Here is a 15025-nt window from a genome sequence, read left to right on the forward strand (position 1 = left end):
TCTCCTCCGGTGCTCTGGCAGCAGTACAACCTGTACAATCACTGCATCTCCTTGCTAAAGAGGTGTGCTTACAGCTCTGGGTGCATGAGATATACAGGGTACAGAGGCAAACAGAAGCTGCAACTTCAGTTTTAATTTCTGCACTTGGACTGAATTATTTACAAAGCAACATTATTTAGGGCAAGCTGATCTTTTCACAGCAATTTCATCTTGAAATCTGCATAAAACATGAGTGAAGGGCCAGAAACTTCTGCAACTTACCTTAAGGCTACAACTAAAGCTAGACAAAGATAGGTAAGCATTGATGCTGGGAAAATTGACCAGTGACAGTATAAGCTGATCGAGGCATGCAAGGGAATAAATACACACTGCAAGGGAATAAATACTGCAGAGCTGCATAGGAGGACACATTTTAAAGAAAACCAAGTAGAAATTGCTAATAATAGTATTAAGAAAGACAATCCACCGAACATTCTGTCTTGCTTCTGTGTTGTGCCGTGTCATGCTCATATACAGGCTCTGCAGGGAAGGGGCAGGTTTTCTGCAGGATTGTTAAAGGAGAGTAGAGAGTGCACCGGAAGTTACAGGAAAGAAGAGCTGGGAATTGGAAGCAGACGTCAACGGGGGTACAGAGTTGACGTAAATAGTACAGAGACTTGAGAGGGGACAGTGAAAGTTAGCTTTAGCTGGAAAGAAGGGAGAATGAGGGCCAGAAGAGATGTCGCAATAGTCACTCGTGAGTAAGATTGGAGTCACAGTTATGAGGGGGACAACAGGGGCAGATTTTAAGTATATCACCCAAGAAGAGAATCTCAGTGAGATAGATAAAACACCAACTGGGAAACTGAGATTGGGGGAAAAGGGACAACAAAGGCTTCATTGAGCCAACAAAGCAAAAGTAGGAATAAGTGGGAAGCCTGGATCAGAAAGAAACTCTTTCTTTGAAACGGGAAACATTCAAATAATATTCAGTTCAAAGAACTGGAAATACAGGGATCAATAAATTAAAATGCATTAAGCAACTAAATTAAGAATACATTTATTTCCAAGGATAATAGGGAAAAATCTGCCAAAAAGGAGGAAATGTATTCCTTCAGTCACACTATGGCAAGTACCACGTTCATCAAAGAAAGGAAGGAGCAATCCACTCCTGTAAGAGAAAAACAAAACTTCTCCTCAGTTCACCAAGCAGTGATTTGTTTTCTAAAATGTATATGTTTATTATATTAAGCTTAACTGATTTTTAGCAGTTCTCGGAGACAAAAAACTAAACCTGCAAATAAACCTGCTAAATCCTGCTGAATCTGGTAATGCAGAGTTCAGCACAAAAAGAAATTTATAGAAAAGGAATCTTACACTGGAGAAAGAAATTATTCAGATGAGAAGGTAGGGCAAATTTGGGAAAGAATAGCCACAGGTGAGTTTTAAGAGTAATTGTGTTTTAAAAGTGTTTTCAAGTCAGTAATTTTCCCTCTGGTTCCTCCCCATCCTGCAGAAGGCTCCAGCATGGGCTCCCCCTCAGAAGAAAGATTTGGGACATCAGGTGCTTGCTCACTGCTAATAGTTTTCTTTAAAGAACTTTTTTATTAAAACAAAGAAATGAAACACACTGACTGTAATAATGATGGGGGGGGAGAGAACTGTCACATTAAAAAAAGTTTTAATTATTAATTCACCAGTTCTCAACCTGGCTAGCAATCATGTAGTGAAAAGCCATAGCAACAATGACAGAACCAGCATAAAGAGTAATGAGGGGAATTCTAAACATTTTGGCTTAAGAAGGGTTAATAAGTTTCAAGCATCGTGATCTTACATGCCACTGTTCTGAAGTCTTTTCGACACAGAAAGATATGTATGGACACCTGCAATGTTTGATCTTGACACTCTGACAAGTAATGAATTGTTTCAGTAAGTGAAGAGTAATGAGCTAACTAACTTTCAAACATGAAAGAAATTATCTGAATGACAAAGGCCATACCTTATATTGTCAGGATGGCATAGTAAACATCTCTAACAAAAATTAAATGTAAGTAACAGCTTCATTGCCTATTTTGTTGGGAAATATAATCTCATCTTAGATTTTTTTTTTTAATTGAATGTTTAAATAGTTTTGTGAAACAGTGGACTTGTGTAAACCTGTAAGTTGCATCCTGCTTCCATCCAAAACCTATCATATTAAAATGAGGCAGATGAGTCTTATGTGACTTGTCTAAATGTTTTTCATTTATCACCTTTAGCCATAGAGCTTTGTTCTAATCCAGGAGAAAGACATGCATCTAAAAACAACCAACCCTCAAATCCAGCCTGAGCTAAAACCAACAGCAAAGCAAAGCAGCACAGATATTTCTGTACCGAGGCTGCTATGCTGGGACAGAGCTTCATAGGAGAAGGAAAGCTCAGGGTGGATAAATCTCACTGGTCTCCTCTGCTCCACCAGTTTTCTTGGCTGTTGTTTAGGTTTTTTTAAGGGGGTTGGTTTAATGAGAAAGAATTGTGCTTTTAACAATAATTTGCATACTGTGTATATTAAATAAATCAGATGTAATCATCCCCTGTTCATTATCACATGGGACTTTTGGCTTAAACATATTTTGACCAGGCACAAAGGGGCAGGATCCAGCATGCACAAAGTTATACAGAAAAAGATTTAAATTACCCTCGGATAGTTTTCTAGACTTCTGCTAGTGACCTCTGTTCATAAAACTTGTTGCTTTTGTGACTGTCCAGCCACTTCTATTATTTTAATAAGAATGAGTCAAAGATGATTTAATTAATTTTCCATTAGTACATGTTAGCTCTGTAAGGCTTCAGTAGGCACTCAAAGAGAAACAGAACCCTATGTATGCTATTTCAGCTGATAAAGTGCTGGCTACAATACCGGGTCTCTGCAGTTCCCTCTTCAAATAAATACTCAAATGGGAAGGCTCTATGGCTCTATCGACTTTGTAGGGGAAGTCTTTCACGATGACCCAGCAAAAACAAGGCCCATTGTCTGTTAAAATCTCTATCATCAAATCAGCAAGAGAAACCACAGCAAATATTTGAGCACAGGGTCAGCCCACTTCCTGCGTTCTGCCCATAGCTGGAGGACGTGGAGAAGGCACTGCTAATTTTTCCTGGTATGGTCTGTCTCCCAGACTTCTGAATGAGTCTGTGCTGACTTGGAGCTTCTCATCTGCTGCCGCAGAATTGTTATGAGAGGCTCCATATCTGGCCTTTAAATAAATTTAAAGGCATTTCTCTTTTGCAAATGAAAATGTTTTGTGATAGAAATGCTGTGCATGGCTGTGCAGGCCTCTGACAAAGCCAGCTGGCTACTGGAAAGATGGAAAATCAACAACTGCACAAATCTGGCTGCTTCTTTCACAACTGTCAAGCTGTTAGGCAATTGTAATAAGGTTATTGCATATTAAAAGAATATAACACTAATTAAAGCTTATTCCAGCTAAAAACCTAGTAAATAATCTAACTTCTGATTTCTAAAAGCTTGCACATTCAAATAGCTAATGGATGTTTATGGTATTTAGTATGTGATTAAGATTTGAACTGTGATACAAATTTATACAATCTAGCCAGTAATCTACACTTTAAAAGCGCTTTCAGTACAAAAGAAATTACTACAGTCTCCTGTGTAAATATTTTAAGTGTGGGATAGATACTCCTCCTTCACCACTTTCTGCAACACCAGTCATTTTCGTGGACAAAATGTTTCCAAGTTCTTCAGAAGAATCCCTTCCAGAACACGGATTAAGAGAGCTCTCCTCCATGCCTGGAGTAACACAGCCCTCCTTGCTGCAGATGGAGGTTGCTACATGTTTGGTGCGGGTTGAGGAGCCCACAGCTCATAAACAGGAAACGACCCACAACTCATTTTGAATTCCAATAAATATTTTGTGTTTTTACTGCCTTTGGGACAGTGCTTGTGCATGACTCAGGACAAGAGGTATGGATAAAGCTAGGATAAACATTAGTCAGCCTGGCATGCCTCTCACTGGCAACAATGGTGAATCCCTCAAAACGTACGTATTCCCTAGGCAAAAGCCTGCATCCATACTAACATCTTACTCTAGAAAATTGTACTGCAGCACTTGTACCATGTCACCACAGCTGTAAGGAAATATGTAGGTGTTAAAACTGGGAATTAACTTGCTAAATCAACTGACTCTTGTGGCATTGGGTATTGGCCCAGCTTGGGACAGACCTCGGAGCAGCACTAGTGGTTGAGAGGTCGAACAGTGACCAGAACTAGTCTGAAACAGTCTGAAAAGGCTTTAAATCAATATGAGGCCTTTAGTTAGCTTCTGTTTTCCATGGTCAATATTGCCTTTTGCTGGCTGGTCCTGAGCCATGCCTTAGGGCGCTTTTCAGCCTCTGCTGTTACTGTTGTTTCTGCACTGAGTGCTCTGGTGTCCAGGGCCATGTGCTTAACCCAAATTTATGAGAAATTTGTGGAATTAAGTGTGATGCTCACTGCAGTACAGACCAACCCCCCAGAACAGTGCTCTCCTTCCCCTTCTAGGCCTCATTTAACTTCCCATTGGAAACATCTGAAGTGAGTCTTGTTTTACCATCCCAGTACTGTGCCATTCACTACTGAGCGCAGTAGTGGGGGTTCTGATTAAATTTTGGGGAGTTTTTTGTTTGATTGGTTGGTTGGGTTTTTTCTTCCCCAAATTGAATGCAAACGTGAAGGCAAACACGCATTTATGCGATTTTGAAAAGTGTTTTGTAGAGCGATGGGTGGCCACGGCCACGGCCACGGCCCCTCCGCGCCGGCCCTGAGGCAGGCGGTGCTCACCGTGCCCGCGGCAGCCGGGCCGCTCCTCCGGCCGGCGGGGCTTTATTCGCCCCTGGCCGAACGCCCCGGGATCTCAGGCTCGACCCCCTCAGCCCCGTGTCCCGGTAAAAATGCGGGGGCGCGGTGGGACTGGAGGGAGTGAGGGGTCTGAGGCGTGTGAAGGGAGTGAGGGCAGTGCGGAGTCTGACGGCAGTGGAGGGGTGTGAGGGCAATGAAGGCAGCGAGGGGTGCGAGGGGTGTGAAGGAGTGAGGGCAGTGAGGGGTCTGAGAGCAGTGGAGGGGTGTCAGAAGTGCGAAGGCAGCGAACGGAGTGAGGGGTGTAAGGGCAGCGAGGGCTGTGAGGGCAGCGAGGGATGTGAGGGGAGCGGGGCTGCCCCCACCCCGCCAATGGCGCGCGGCCGCGGCGGGAGGTGTGTGCCGACCTCACTTCCGGGACCTGTCACCGGCCGCTCCCGCCCCGCTCCAGCTCCCGTTCCCTCCCCGCTCCCGTTCCCTCCCCGCTCCCGTTCCCTTCCCGCTCCTTCCCCGCCGGCAGTCGGGGACGCGGCCCGGCCCGGCCCTGTGCAGCCCGCGGCAGCGATGCACGGTACTGCCTTAGGGGCGCCCCCTCCCGCGCGGTGCCCGTGCCCCGGCCGGGGCGCCGGGGAGGCGGGAGCGCCCGCCCGGGGCTGGGTGACGCCCCCGCCTTGCTAACGCGGCGGCGGCTTTGCTAATGACCTGTCCTTTCTTCTCCTCCCCTCCCTTGCTATTCGCTATTACTTATCTCTCTGGCCCCGCGGTGTGAAGCCCTCGGCGGAGCGGCGGCGGACAGCAGGAGGAGGTAGCCGGCCGGGGGAGATGCTGTAGCGGCTCCCGCTGCTCGCTCGGCGCGGCGCCGGCCGCCGGCTGCGGGAACGGGGCCGAGGGGCTGCGGGACGGGCAGAGCCGGCCCGGCGCGGGCGGGCGCAGGTAACAAGCCACTCGGGAAGACCCGGGGGAGCGGGATTTTAGGGCGCTGGGGGTGGGAACAGAGGAGGGGGTAATGCCCTGTCACACGAGGGGCTGTTTGGCAACTGTCATGTCTCCTAAACGGAACATCTGGATTGCCCTTAACCTGGAATGAACTCGGGCACTAGGCAGAAAGTACGTGCTTGGAGGTTCCCGCTCTTGGCTTGGCTCAGTCAGGCGGGTTGTGCTATTCCCGGTCGGCTGGTCAGAGGAGGGTCCTCTGTCCTGGGAGCGAGGAGCAGGTCAGTGGGAATGCCTCCGGGGTTTGCTTTTGTGGTTTGCTGAGTTCTTGGTTGTCCCTATGGGGCTGGATACTTGCTTTTCAAAAAGCATTCCAGAAGTAACAATGGAAAGGAGTGCGAAAAGGTGCTGCCTTGTATTCATATTAAGATTGGCCCAGTCTCACTCAGTGACACGGGGAGCTGTTCCTAAGCTCTCTGATGGAAGTAGTATGAGCACAGGATTCGTCACACAGGATTATCTGGAATGATAGTGTTTGGCACTTTTGGCACTGGGTGTCTTAGTAGTACTGCATTAATAAAGGTGTTGCATAAGTTTTGTTGTGAAGGAAAATTGTGGTCAAGCTCCCTGTGTTACAGAACATGCATAGACTTTCTCATTGGCATCTGGCACTGCCCACCTTTTGAAATTTGCTTTGCAGGCAGCAAAATGGATCAGCTGTAAAAAGTGTTTCCTTTGTAAATCCTGAATCGTTGATGTAGCATTGAGGCTGGCTACCTGGTCTCATGCTGGAACGGAGGCGGTTGTGGTTCATGTGACGTGGTCACACGTCTGCTCAAACCTAAACCAGTATCATAGCCTTTGTTGGCTGGCATGAGCTACCGAGCGGCCATCGGCTCGTAGTGACTTTGAGTGGCAACTTTGGGAATTTCAAGTAATGCAATGTAGTGTATCGGAAGGATGAGAGTGTGCAGACCTTATGAGAGGTTTGTGGAACTCCACAGCATGCTTGCTCTCTTTTCCCATGTGTGGAAGGAACTCTTAGCATGGTCCAAAAAAGCATTCTTATCAATCTGTTGGAGCCTTGTGTTGGCTGTCATCCTCTACAGTCAGGTGCATAGACAGTTTTGGCTACCTAATGGAAACACCTTGTGGGTTTGTCACTTGCTTTTCAGTAGTTCTTTAGTGTCTTCCTTTTCTGGTAATGCTGTAGTCTTTATAAAGGGTATCATGAATTTTAAACCATGGAGAAAGGGTTACACTTCAGTTGTGATTTTGTATTGTTATGCTTTTGAAATTTTATGTGTGGAATCTTATAAAAATATAAGGGATAATAATGTCCTACAGGATATATGGCCTGAGATACTCATCTTGTTCTAAAAAATGAATTATAATACTTACTGTTGTCCCAAAGTGGGCAAGGAGATATAACTGTTCTTAGTATTTTTTTAGAAGCAGCTTGTACTTCAAAGCTGCAAACAGCTCTGTTTTTGTCTTTCCTTTTCTATAGCTTTCCCAGTAAGATTTGGGTTCTGAGTTCTGCTTCTGTTGCACATGTCATATTTTTGCAAGGGGGAAAAAAGGAGAACACCATACTTGTCTTGGAAAATAAATGAAGTTGAATTCATGTTTATTAAATGTGCAAGCATATTTTCTTGCATCATTTTTGAACTTAAACTTTTTTTTTAATCCACTTTTATAAAATCTCTCTGAATCTTTAATTTGTTAGGTTTTTTTAGCTATGAATGGTTTTATTTTATACGTCTTATAAAGTATATAAAAACAAAGTCTCTACCTTTGGGATGTAAATCCTCAAAATAAAGGTCAGTTGGAAAGACATCTCATGGGACTGTGTGTGCACTTTGGAAACCATAACTACTTACGTGTGTCCACAGAAAGACTTGGACATTTGTGAGAATGCTCTTTAGGAGTAAAAGTATTTTACTCTATAACAGATAATTTAAATACACAGGGCTGTCACTACAGTGTTCTCAGTTGAGTGGTTTTGAATTCTTTTAGTATGAACAAAAAAATATCAGCATTACATTGGGATATACCAGTTATATTCCCTAGTTAGCTAGATGTCAGTGTGGTCCTGCTGTAAAAGTAGGGACATACTAAAAGCCTCAGTCATTTAAAAATAATTTTAGCCCAAGTAAAATGAAAGAATTTTTTTTCTCAAGAAGCATAAAGAATTTTTTTTTAAAGTTATATTACATCATAGCTATGTAAAATCAGTATAGTAAGCCCTGCGAAATTTTGTTGATTTTGTTTTTTTAAGAATGTCAGCAGCTTTTTATTGATGAAGAACCGCTTGTTATCACCAATCTGCACATGAAATGGAAGGGGAAGAGATTCTGGAAAACAACTTCTGTTTCAGCCTTGCAAGATGCTGCATGATGGGGTGAGTACATACATGGACTGGGCATAGAATCTCTGTGAAGAGTGATTAATGTATAGTCAAATGACAAGGAAAGAAATTTGAGCATGTAGTGCCAAGAAATAATTGATAAACAGAAAGTAGTCGCATAATCATGAGAACAAAGTAAAACTTCCTTATGTTCTGATATCTACTGCTGTCTTAGGTGCTAGTCAGTAGAATTCTGAATTCCTAATGTTTTAGAAGTAGAGTGCTCAGCATTTCACAGGACCAGGTCTGTTAAATACTGAATGACTTTTTATGAAGTAGAAGGCTGAATTTTTCACTGAATTAAAAAGTACTTGTCTGGTAAGGTTAGGCTCTTAATCATCACTATAAAACTAAAATAAAACTTAAATAAAACTAAAATCTCTCAAAGAGTGTGATATTTGACATGTTTTAAAGATATTCAGCTGATATGAGGAGATTGTTGTGTGACCAGATTGCATGGGGCATTGAGATGTTGCCAAATCTGACTCCACTTCCTCATACCACTTCTCATAGTTTCTGCTTATGAAACAATATTTATTTATAAGTGCATTGCATGTGTCTTTAAATATCAAAGAAGTGTAATTTCTGTGTCCAGTGAAGGACTTCTCGTGCACAGATTAATACAAATTATAAACCACAACTCATTGGCATTCTAGTCCTGACTGAGGCTTGAGTTGTTACGTGACTGGTTTGTATAAACCGAGAAATTATTCACTAAATCTTTCCAAATAGTAAAAGAAACTTGTTCCAAAATGTGTCTGCCTTGAGGAACTCAGAGCAGTGAGCTGAAGTTGTACAGTTGTACTGAGGTTGTACAGCTCTTTGGCATTTGTTTCCAGGCCGCTGAAATACATGTGCAAGTGGGTTAGCCCAGTATTTTCATATTTCATATTTTTTTATCTCGTTAGTTTGTTTTCATTTTGTAGAGAAGTACCTAGAAGGAAACCAGAGCTGCTGTTTGGTGTTCTGGTTGAGTAAACTCAACACTCATTTGTGAGTGTATACATCCTGGGGCTGAGAGAACTTATTGTTGTGAATAGTTTAGACTTTGATATATTTTACGTGGAAAAATAATACCACAATAACTTAATATTATTTACATTTTAAAACAAAAAAAATCATAAAATGGATCATTTGAAACGCTTCTGTGGCCTGTGATTAAGGTTTGGAGGCAGGTCTTACTGTTTTGTTGTGTATATCCATGCATCCAGCACTGTTACGCTGAGTAAGTTAAGCTAAGTAACCTGCATATAGGCTTGTATTGCCATTCTTTGTTTTGTTTTGTTTTGTTACACGATTAAGTGCTACATGCCTGTTTTGTTTTAAAAATTATTTATGGGAAATAATAACAAATCACAGGACAAACCACTGAACATGAACGTTCAGAAGGTAAGAAAAACTCTTGTCTGTTTGCAAAACTGATTTGAAAGTGAAGACTTGAATTACTGATGACATTTCCTAACCTGCTGTTAGTGTTGCTGCTTCAGGAAGAATGGTACAAAATACTTGACATTGGAGTCATGGGGCAGGCTCCCATAAAACCAAACCAAACTCTGGCATCTTTATTCAACGTGTATGGGAAAAGTTCACTGGAGTAGTAAGGCTGAAGAATATACTATGGAACCAGTTGGATCTGAGGGGGAGGATGAGGGAGAAGATGGGTGTTGTGTCAGGAGACTGCTTTGGAGACTGTTTATTAGCAGGCAGGTGGCATTCTGTCCAACAGGGCTGAGGAATCCTCCAGTACAGCTGTCAATTAATTCATACACACTGATATTAAAACACAATTAATTGCAGCCCACAGGTCATAGTGAGTATTGTTGGCTTGTTGGCAGTTTTCAATGGAAGGTTACAAAATAGCTATATACATACATACATATATATATACATATATATATATATATATACATATAAAGATAAAGTGAAGTTTATCTATTCTTACCCAGCTCAGGATAAAGGACATGCTGTGTGCAGTCAAGCAGGCCAGTCTGATCAAGTCGAGTAGCAGCTTTAGTACCCGTCTAAGCAAGAGACAAGCAGCACAGGGTACTGCCTCTGAACAAAGCAGCAGCTGTACCTGTTGTTCTGTGCTGCCACACAGATGTAACTGTACATAAACAGGCCAATATTTTCAAACAGCTGTCAAATTTTCTAGTTTTGGGCCCCTGATTTTCAGCATACTGAGCTGCTGTCATTCTAACAGAATTTACAAGGAGTTGCATTTTCTCAAGATTGTAAATCCTGTAATAAATCCTGTGGAAATGTAATAGTGATTACCCTCTAAGAATATAGAATTGTTCCATTTGTGGCTATCATTAATTTTATTTCTCTTTTACATGGCAAGGGGGTGTGTGTGTATGAATGAACACATAAGTGCAAAAAAGAATAGGATGTCCTCTGTCAGTGGCTCCTGATAGCCCTGCAAATACAGGCTACAGCAAGAAGTGTGGCTACACAGCATGGCTGGATCTGATCTAGGCTCCTGCTTTCCTTCTGCCATCCACACGTTTCTCTCCGTCTTTTTTCTGCCCCTCTGGGGGTCTGTTCAGCTCTCTATAGCTGTTTATGGTTTTCCTGCGTTACACTTCTACCGATTCAGTGAACAGAATTGTTTCACCGGGGCTGTGTATACACTGGGGAATGAAACTCGCCGGGGACTGTTCCTGAGAGCTGGATCGGAGTGTCGGGATTGCAGGGTCGCAGCCGTGCTGCTCCTCAGGCGCAGAGCAACGAGTGCCCTGGGCCGGGCGCTCTCCTGGGAGCGTGCCAGGCTGCTGCGGGCCAGAGCGGTGTCGGGGAGATAATTCCCGCTGCCAGAGGTGGCCAGCGGGATCGGGCAGCGAGAGAGCCAGCGCAGGCACCGGGGAGCAGCGTGGCTTGGAAGGGCAGAGGGAGAGGGAAGGTGCGGGGCAGGCAGTGTCAGGAGCTACTGAAGGGATATCCTTTTGATGTGAGGGAGCTGTTACGTTACTCAAGCTGACTTGTCTAGGTACCCTTCAGGTAACTTTATTTTGCAACCAGTAACTCAGGTGTGCTCTGGAGAGGGACTGTGTGCTGTGTCCCCATAACTGCTCTTTCAAAGTCTCATTCAAGCCAGCTGAAATGCCTTACAAAGTGAAGTGAAACTGGAATATGAAAGTACATACATGGCTTTTTAAAGAGGTTTTCTTTTCCTGGCTGTTTCACTGGACTCATATTCTTCCTTCACCTTTCTGCAACTCAGGTGCTTCTTTCGTCAAAAGGAGTGGGGTGGCAGTGCTGGTATTGCTGTTAAGCTGGGCACCAGGTACCCTTCGTGTCATAGAGGATGAGCAGGGAAAACATGGCAGGAAAATAATTGGTTATAGTTTGCCACTTTTTGATCTCACAGGAGTGTGAGGCTTGTGATCTGTATCCTGTAGTGAGTGACCTGATTTAGAGCTGTGAAGTCATGTGTCCCCAGTATATCCTCTATCTGACACGTCAGGAGCTTGAATGTACAAGTACTTGATGTCCATTTGCCAAAAAATGTAGATTAATTGCCTGTTGCCAGGGCTCCTGTCAGAAACGCTAATTCAGTGTAAACTTTGTTTTTGTGTGATACATTTATCACAAAGAAAAACTTTTAAAGGCAGGGATGTCTGAATTATCAGAATAAAACTGAAGGCCTTTTTCTTAACCAAAAACCCAAACCAAAACCAACAACAAAAAAAAAAAAAAAACCAGCAGCAGAAAGTGAAAGAATTTTGTTTCGCATTCCACTCTGGGTACTCTGCGTTGTGGCATGACATTAAATTGAAGTTAGTTTATTTTTAGCAGGTTTCATTTGTTTGTTGACTTAAACGTAACAGCGGAGCAACAAGAGCTTGTAAAAATACTTGTAACGAATGAGTAAAATTGCAGCACAATAAAGAATAAGTAAACTACACAACTTCAGGTGCTAGTTACAGAAGACATTTGAATTTTTTGTGCTGGTAGAAGAGTATAAAAGCTGGCCCATTGGAATTACTCAATTTTCAAAAAGACACTTGCAAGCAGAAGGGGCCTAAATCTGTAATATCCTAACTGAGGGTCATTATTTTTTAAAGGATATAAATCCTTCTGTTAAGCTAAATTTAATTTATCAAATAAGTCCTGTTACTATGTCTGGACAAGGGCATAAAGTTTATCAGTGAAATAAAACCACTGAAGATACACAGTGGTGGTGTTCTCTGCTAAGAAGGGGAATTCAGGCTTCTTGAACCTCTTCCAGAAACAGATGTAAATTCCACTGTAGCTTTTCAAATAGTGAATAATCATGGTCTGTTATGTTTGGTGATGAATCATGCGATGGGTTGCAGATGGTGAGGCGGGTGCAGCTGTGCAGATGCTGGAGGAGCTGAGATAGGAGACTGGAGGACCGAGGGGGTGAAGGTGGTGATTTGGGGATGGGATGATATGGCTGATGGAGGAGAGGGATAAGACAGCTGAAACAGTATTGAAAAGGACTGTAACCTGAGATTTGGGATCGGGAATGTGCTGGTGACTGAAAGGAGGCATTCTTGAGGCAGAAAGATGTTTTTGTTGTTATTGATCTTTGAAGAAAGAAGTTGCAGTATCAGGTACCAAAGCAACCGGACTTTTGTCCTGAGCCAAAACAATAAGGAACCCAAGCTAGAAGTTTAAGCTATAAATGAGAAGAGAAAACTAAGAGACTTCTTGTCTCTTTTAAAGGAATACTGGTCTTAAGTAGGAGAGCTTTGGTAGGAAAAAGTACAGATGCAAAGTTGTGGGCTTTTTTATTTCTGTTTTTCTGAGCAGGACGTGTAATGAGATCGAGGTGGCAAAATTTGGGAGTTTGTAAGGTAGAGAAGTTGTATCTGTCTAAGTCGACTAAAAATGGGGGGTTGCAAGGCCTAATCATTAAATGGCAGGTAAGACTCAAATGACACTTCACAATCTTAAATCAATATGCTAAACAAATGTTTCAAATTTTTGCATTAGGTAATTTTAATTTAGCTTTTTCTTTTTTCCCTCTCCTTTTAGATTGAAAGTTTCATTCCAAAACAATAGCTCTTTATTCAGGAAGAATGTTGCCATTAAGGTATCTGCAAGAATTAGTATTTTTGCTCACAGGTCAGAAATCCTCAGCCAAAGTGTGAATACTTAACCACTATTTCAAGGATAGCCAATTATCTTTTTCTTAATAAAGTGTGTGATTAGGAGTCAAAGTGAGGGACCCTAGAAAACTCTAGAATAATCCAAGTATTGACATAACTTCAAGCACCTATTGTACACTTGTGTGTTCTACAAACCCCAGCAAATATAAAATAAATACCGTAAATTAATTGGGAAAAAAAAAGGGGGGGGGGGGGCAGGTAGTGCAGGCAAATGTCCAGATCAGTCTTGGAAGAGTTATGCCCCAAAACTGAAAGCAATTTTCAGGTTTGTTTTCTCACCTCTTTTGGTCTAGTTACCTGTCAGATATATGCAGTAAGGTCTGTGGTCCTCTGCCCCCACCCAATAATTCTGAACCTGCAAGTCTTCTCAAATTAGAGAGAGCAGTAATGGCTGCAAAGGCATTAAAGTTCTGGCATTTTCATGGAAGTTGGTGACTGGGAAGAAGAAAGGAAAACACATTATTGACCCTGCTGAGGAAGTGAGGCAATAGGAATTCAGCAATTGTCTGTTCTGTTTGGCCTGTTGGTTGCCAGCCAGCAAAGGAGGACAAGGGAGTTCAGGCTGTACCAGACACAGTGCATTTGTGGTGCTTCGGGGGTGTTGTGGGCAGGGGGCAATAGTAAACACCTGTACGAATGGTACTTCTCAAATCTGGGTACTGCCTCAGTGCTCCCAAGCTTTTATCATGCTATTGAAACTCGCAAAATCACGCACAGCTGCAAAAATTTCATTGCCAGTCAATAAACTCAAAATTAATTGGCGTCTGTCAAATATAATACGTGGCCTTGAATGAGGTTGTATTCAGTTGAAGTATTTATGTCAGAGGAACAATCCTTTGCTCTTCTTTTGAAGAATAAGAAAGGTTGAAATAATACAGGAAGGTTAAATATGCTCAGAAAACAAAAGATTAGGTAATTATTTCTTATCCTTCTTTTATGATAAATTTCAGCTAAAGACTGATTAAGATTCTGACTTCTAAAGAGCATGTTACTGGTACATGTTATGATAAAATATAGATACGATATTTGTTACGATAACATACTAAAGAGTATGTTATCAATAATGTATACCACTTGCTATCACACATAAAGGCCTGCAGATAAAAAACAAAAGGGATTCTTATATCCTGTTTTGTGAGAACACATTTTAAGTTATCCATACTTACACATAAACCCTAAAGATTGTTGAAATATTACCAGTTTCAGAAAGTGCATCCAAGTGTCTGTTTGACTTTAGGTTAGTGGCAATTGGCTTTTTCTTTTCATAAATATGGTATGTCTGAATTTTCACATTGTTAGGATGAGTTACTAGACAATTATGCTTATAAAAGTTATGATGTTTTTCTTGACAAAACATTCATGTGTGTTATGGTTTTGTGGGTTTGTTTGGTTTTGGGTTTTTGTATCAAGCATGTGAGCAAGTAAATCTTCTGAGTGAGAGGTTTACGTAGCAACACCATCAATATGCCAAAAATTTTGCCTTGCACTACATCCGTGTGTATTAGATTGTAATTTTAATTGACAATTTCAGTTGCACAGATGTCTTTAATTTGTTACCTTATGAAGTTTATTTTTACCATATGTAGTGAAAATGTACTCTGCAGGAGACTTAGCAAGGGGCTTACATTTTATTTACTTCAGAAATTGATTATATTGGAGATAATAATTTAGTCACCACTCTAAAATGCAATTTCTATTTGCCTGTTACCCTCAGATACCTGTATCCTTCAA

The 15025-nt window shown here is 42.0% G+C and overlaps 1 protein-coding gene across 3 annotated transcripts in view; it reads left to right on the forward strand.

Moving 5' to 3' along the window:
- The first annotated feature begins 5282 nt into the window (after positions 1–5282).
- PPARA (peroxisome proliferator activated receptor alpha) overlaps positions 5283–15025 on the forward strand; it is a 40973-nt gene continuing 31230 nt past the window's right edge. For 2 of the 3 annotated variants that reach the window (XM_042050384.1, XM_042050381.1), the window contains exons 1-3: positions 5283–5384; positions 5585–5746; positions 8028–8150. The gene's annotated coding sequence lies outside the window, so the exon portion shown is untranslated. Of the gene's footprint in view, positions 5385–5444; positions 5747–8027; positions 8151–15025 lie in introns of those variants that run through there. The other variant, XM_042050383.1, reaches the window with a different exon arrangement.

This window comes from Corvus kubaryi, unplaced genomic scaffold, assembly GCF_017639235.1.
Source record: "Corvus kubaryi isolate FWS band 111438036 unplaced genomic scaffold, C.kubaryi_AGA036_p1.0 74, whole genome shotgun sequence".
Classification (NCBI taxonomy): Eukaryota; Metazoa; Chordata; class Aves; order Passeriformes; family Corvidae; genus Corvus; species Corvus kubaryi.